The sequence below is a fragment of the Sus scrofa genome, chromosome 1 (assembly GCF_054392235.1).
Source record: "Sus scrofa isolate SSC_HxYL_T2T_F1_AM1 chromosome 1, Sscrofa_HxYL_maternal_Yorkshire_Landrace_v2.0, whole genome shotgun sequence".
NCBI lineage: Eukaryota > Metazoa > Chordata > Mammalia > Artiodactyla > Suidae > Sus > Sus scrofa.
The window spans coordinates 102,324,398-102,330,787 of record NC_139383.1 but is presented as its reverse complement, the minus strand read 5'-3'; the positions used below and the strand labels follow the sequence as shown (position 1 = coordinate 102,330,787).

The 6,390-nt window shown below is 35.1% G+C and overlaps 1 pseudogene; it reads left to right on the top strand.

Annotated features, from left to right (window-relative positions):
- Window positions 1-377: 377 nt before the first annotated feature.
- On the top strand, window positions 378-1,307 carry LOC146406260 (olfactory receptor 4C11-like; annotated as a pseudogene).
- Window positions 1,308-6,390: the final 5,083 nt, after the last annotated feature.

Below are 6,390 nucleotides of genomic sequence, written 5' to 3'. Positions count from 1 at the left end.
GAAGCCCTAATATTGCTATGTCCTTGATAAAAACTGAAAAGAAAACCTTCAGCTGGAAAAGTTATTCACATATGCCAAATAAAAAATAATAATACTTTCATTGTCTAAAGAATCAGTGACTTTTTCATTGTTTTTCTATTTCTTATATCATTATTTACATATACAAGCTTGGAAAATGGTTGAATAAGTATTATGATTTCCATCTTGTTCAGATAAAATTGGGACACAGTAGGAAATAAGTACCCATTAGAAAGTGGCATTTCCACATTCATGTGTATATATTTGGCCACCAACCATAGTATTCATATCATAATTTTTCTTTCCTTTCTCCTTTGTAGATTTGTCTAAACAGTTATTTCTCCTCATTGAGTGAAACAATGCAGCAAAACAACAGTATGACTGAGTTCATCCTGTTAGGATTGACACAGGATCCTAAAAAGCAAAAAATGGTGTTTGTGATCTTCATTTTCTATGTGGGAACTCTGGGGGGCAATTTGCTTATTACTGTGACCATCAAGTCTAGCCAAACACGTGGGAGCCCCACGTACTTCTTCCTATTTTATTTGTCCTTGGTTGATGCCTGCTTTTCAACTTCCATAGCCCCTGGACTAATTGCAGATTCTCTGTCTAAAAAGAAAATCACATCTTACAATGAGTGCCTTACTCAGGTCTTTGCACTGCATTTATTCAGATGCATGGAGATCTTTGTCCTCATTCTCAAGGCCATGGATCACCACGTGGCCATCTGCAAGCCCTTGAATTACCCAACTATCATGAGGCGCCAGGTCTGAATCATCCTGATTGTTGTTGCATGGATAGGGTCTTTTATATATTCTATGGCTCAGGTTATCCTGGCCTTGTGATTACCTTTCTGTGGATCCAATTTGATTGATCACTATTGCTGTGATATGCAGCCCTTGTTGAAACTTGCCTGCATGGATATTTATGTGATGAATCTCCTGGTGGCATTTAATATTGGGGCTCTTTGTGCAAGCAGTTTTGTAGTACTGATGATCTCATACATTGTCATCATGCATTCACTGAGAAACCACAGTGCAGAAGGGAGGGAAAAAGCTCCCTCCACTTGCACTTCCCATGTCATTATAGTTGGCTTATCTTTTGGTCCATGTATATTTATATACACACACACCCCAACCACATTCCCCATTGACAAAATGGTGGAAATATTTTATACTATTGGAACACCCTTTCTCAATCCACTCATCTACACCCTGAGGAATGCAGAAGTGAAGAATGCTATGAGAAAGTTATGGCATGTCAGAATTTATTCAGAACGCAAAATGTGAATTGTGGGCTTGGCCTGACTACTAACTGATTCATGGTTTGGCTGATTCTGTGCAGATATACAATGTAATGTCTGACTATTGCAGGAATAACATAAATCAAATTTAAGATTATGACAATATTTTTGAGTGCACAGGCAAGATAAATGCCAAGGTTTCTCATTCTTTAAGTAGAAGAAATTTATTGATTCTAACAATGTTCTTTGGTGAAAGTTTATTTTGAAATAAATTTGGTAAAATAACATGACTTTTTTTCATTATTTTTACTTTCTGGGGCATGACAAAGTTCAGTGTATACTCGTACCTCAACATCATCATACCATGGATGAGAAAGGCCAAAGTGAGTGAAAATGTCTTGATTCCAATGTTCATTCATCTAATCCAAACCTCCCTAACACCAGCACCGTTACACACACAGATACAGACAAACACTGATCATAGTTATTTACATTCAGATGAAGAGATGAAGATAAAAGGAAGAAAACAAAAAGATAACATGTACATGAAAAAATAAATTCACAAGGGGACTCCCACAGGTCCCATCTTAACTCTTTTTTGTTCTTTCATCCAACTCAGTTACATGCTGATCTTTCTTGCAATTTTGGTTTTAAGAGATCTTCTGCCAGTGTTCAGTAGGTATTCTGTGAAAATTGTTCCTCATAAAGATGTATTTCTGATGTACTTGAGGGAGATAAGCTCCATGTTCTTCTATTCTACCATTTGCTTCCATTCCCAACTTGGTAGCATTCTTTTTTTTTTTTTTTTGTCTTTTTGCTATGTCTTTGGGCCGCTCCTGTGGCATATGCAGTTCCCAGACTAGTGGTCCAATTGAAGCTGTAGCCACTGGCCTACGTCAGAGCCACAGCAACGCAGGATCCGAGCCTTGTCTGCAACCTATACCACAGCTCATGGCAACGCCGGATCATTAACCCACTGAGCAAGGGCAGGGACCAAACCTACAAACTCATGGTTCCTAGTCGGATTCGTTAACCACTGCACCCCGATGGGAACTCCGCAACTTGGTAGCATTCTTAATCAAAGTAGAAATTTGTGAGCAGAAACCTCCATAGGAACAAAAATATGAACTGTAATTCATGAATTGCTGGAGGCTCAGCATAGACAACTGTGAGAGTTAAAACTCCTGGGAAGGCACCCACAGTATTGTGGGACTTATCTCCAAAGATTAAGCATGTCCCCAGAGTACATATTACAGAAAAGTCCCCTTATGCTTTCAGCAGTAGAAGAGAGAAGGAACCACTTCTGTTTCTAGAAAAAGACAGCCCTCCAATATTGAATCAAAAGTAAGAGATCATTTGGACACCAATCACTAGATGTGAAAAAGAATTTGTGATTAAAAATAAGACAAACAAAGCAAAAACCTCACTGCAGACAGAAGTCCAGAAATAGATGACTTCACAGAGGCCTTTTACCAAAAAATACAAAGAACTTATAGCAATCCTTCTCAAACTCTTCCAAAAGATTGAAGAGGAAGGAAAACTCCCAAAGACATTCTATGAAGCCACCATCACAAACACCAAAACTGGATGAAGGCAATGACAAAAGAAAAAAATACAGGCCAATATATCTGATGAATATAGATGCAGAAATTCCCAACAAATACTCGCAAACTGAATCGGACAACACATTAAAAAAAATCATACACCACAATCAATTGCATTTACCCCAGGCTCACAAAGATTGTTAAAACATATGCAAATCAACCAATGTGATACATATAACATGTCAACAACAAAAACCACACGATCATCTCAACTGATGGAGAAAAGGCATCTGATAAAATTCAACATCTATTCACAATTAAAACTCTAACCAAAGTGGGTATAGAATGAACATTTCTCAACATAATAAAATATATTTGGGAGTTCCCATCATGGTGCAGCAGAAATGAATCTGACTAGGAACTATGAGGTTGTGGGTTTGATTCCTGGCCTTTCTCAGTGGGTTAAGGATCTGGCATTGCCATGAGCTGTGGTGTAGGTCACAGATGCAGCTCAGATCTGGCATTGCTGTGGCTGTGGTGTAGGCCAGCAGCTGTAGCTCTGATTCGACCCCTAGCCTGGGAACCTCCATATGCCATGGGTGTGGCCCTAAAAAGACCAAAAAAAAAAAAAAAAGATATTTTTTTACAAACCCACAGTGAACAAAATACTCAGTGGTGAAAATTGAAATCCTTCCTGCTAAAACCTGGACAACAATGCCCACTCTCATGTCTTCTGTTCAACACAGCATTGGAAGGCCTCACCACAGCTGTCAGAAAAGAAAAAAGAAAGAAAATTTATGCAAATTGAAAGAGGAGAGATAAAATTATCATTATCTGCACACGACATTTTATGATATATAGAAAACTCTAATGATTCCACACAAAAATTACTAGAACTGGTAAATTCAGCAAGTTAGCAGGATACAAGATTAACATCCAGAAATTGGCTGCATTTTTTTACGGCAATAATGAAATATCAGAAAAAGAAAGTTAAAAACAAACAAATAAATAAAACATTTCCTTGTAAAATCACATCAAAAAATAAAATACAAAGGGATAAACCTGTGCCCATGGAGGTGCAATCTTATATGCCTAGAAATACAAAACTTTGATAAAGGAAACTGAAGATGATTTAAAGAAATAGAAAAATATATGATGCTACTGGATTGGATGAATTAATACTGTTAAAATGCCAATAATATCCAAAGAAATGAACAGATTTAAGAGCATACCTCTCAATTTATCCATGATACTTTTTTCACAGAACTAAAAGATCTAAACAAAATTTATAAATTTTATACAGAACCATGAAAGACCCAGAATTGTCAAAGCAATCCTGAGGAAAAACAACAAAGCTGGAGGTGTAACCCTCCAAAACTTCATGCCATACTACAAAGCTACAGTTATCAAAACAGTGCAGTATTGGAACAAAAGCAGATATGTGGACCAATGAAACAGAATAGAGAGCCCAGAAATAAACCCATACCCCTATGATCAATTAATTTATGACAAAGCAGGCAAGAATATACAAAGGCGAAAAGTCTCCCCAACAAGGGTTGCTGGGAAAACTGGACAACTCTAGGTAAAAGGATAAAATTAGATGAACATCAGATACAAAAATAAACACAAAATGGATTAAAGACCTAAGATACTTTAAAAGTCCTAGAAGAAATCATAGCCAGAACACTCTTTGGCATCAATTATGACAATACTTGTGATTTTTCTCCTAAATCAAATGAAATAAAAGCAAATCATAAACAAGATCTAATCAAATACGGTCTAATCGAAGAAATATATACCAACATTACAGTGAGGTACCACCTTGCACAGGTCATCATTAAAAGTCTATAAATTACAAATTTTAGGGTGGATGTGAAGAAAAAGCAACCCTCTTATACTGTTGGTGGGAATATTTTCCACCTTGGAAAACAGCATGGAAATTCCTTGGAAAACTAAATAAAGTTGCCATGCTACAGCAATCACACTCCTAGGCATATATCCCAAGAAAAATACAATTCAAACAGATAAATACACACCCATCTTCATAAAGCACTATTCATAACAGCCAAGATATGGAAGCAAACTAAATGTCCTTGAACAGATGAATGGCTATAGAAGATGTAGTATATATGGGCAGTGGAATACTACTCAGCCATAAAAAGAATGTAATAATGCCTTTTGCAGCAATGTGGATGAACTGAGATATTATCATACTAAATGCAGTAAATCAGGCAGAAAAGGTCAAATTTCATATGGTATCAAGTTTTTGTAGAATCTAAAAATTATACAAAGAGCTTATTTAAACAGCAGAAATGTACTCAAAGACACAGAAAACAAATGTTTGTTATCTAAGAGGAAAGGGGGTTGGAATAGGAAAAAATAGAGGAATAGGAAAAAATATACAAACTACTATGTATAAAGACATAAGCAACAAAAGTCCTACTGTATAGCACAGGGAACTATATTCAATATCCTCTAATAAACCATAATGAATAAAAAAACTCACAATAAAACTTATGGGAACAAATGAGCCTATGTGATATCGAAGCATAACAGAATGTTAACAAATAGATCTAAACATATGAGTTTTTTTTGACAAATAGATCAGTGTAATACAAAGTAGAAAAAAGAGATTTCTCAACATATTCTGAATCAATTGGATAACCATACATCATAATAAAAAAAAGAATTTCAGGAACCACTCCAAACTACACACAAAAATTAATGAAACTGAGTCAGAGAACTAAATGTTACATCTAAATTTGTAAAAATTCTAGAAGAAATTTTTTTAACCTGAGGTAAAACAATATTTTAGACATAACACATTAAGTACAAACCATAAAAAAAACAAATCCTGTAATAATTTAAATCTTCCGCTAAGCAGATATATCTGTAAAACAAAAAAGCAATCCACAGGCTAGGAGAACATATATCTATGTATGTATACACATATATATGAATTTACATAGTATAATACATATATACATAAATTTACCATATAAATATATTTTATATTTATTTTAAAATATATTATAAATGACAAATTACATATACCTAGAATACATATACCTACACAAAATATATATATATTTACACATATACAATGAGAGAGAATACATAAGTAGCCCTTAAAACATAGTAATAGGAAACCCAGAATTCCAAGTTTTAAATTGTGCAAAGCAATTAAAAAGAAACTTCCAGGAAAAAAGAAGATACACCAATGGCCAAAAAAAAAAACATTTTAAAAAAGGATAGAAAGAATGACATTTGCAGCAACATGGATGGACCTAGAAATCACCATGCTAAGTAAAGTCAGTCAATGAGACACCAGCCTCAAATGCTATCAATTACATGTGGAATCTAGAAAAAGGATACAATGATCTTCTTTGCAGAACAGATACTGACTCAGAGACTTTGAAAGACTTCCGGTTTCCTGAAGAGGCAGGTTGCAGGGTCGGGGGATGCACTAAGGGTTTGGGATGGAAATGCTGTCCAATTTGGTTATGATGATTGTGGTACACCTACAAATGTAATAAAATTCATTAATTAATTAAAAAATAATAAATAAATAAAAATGTTCACCAT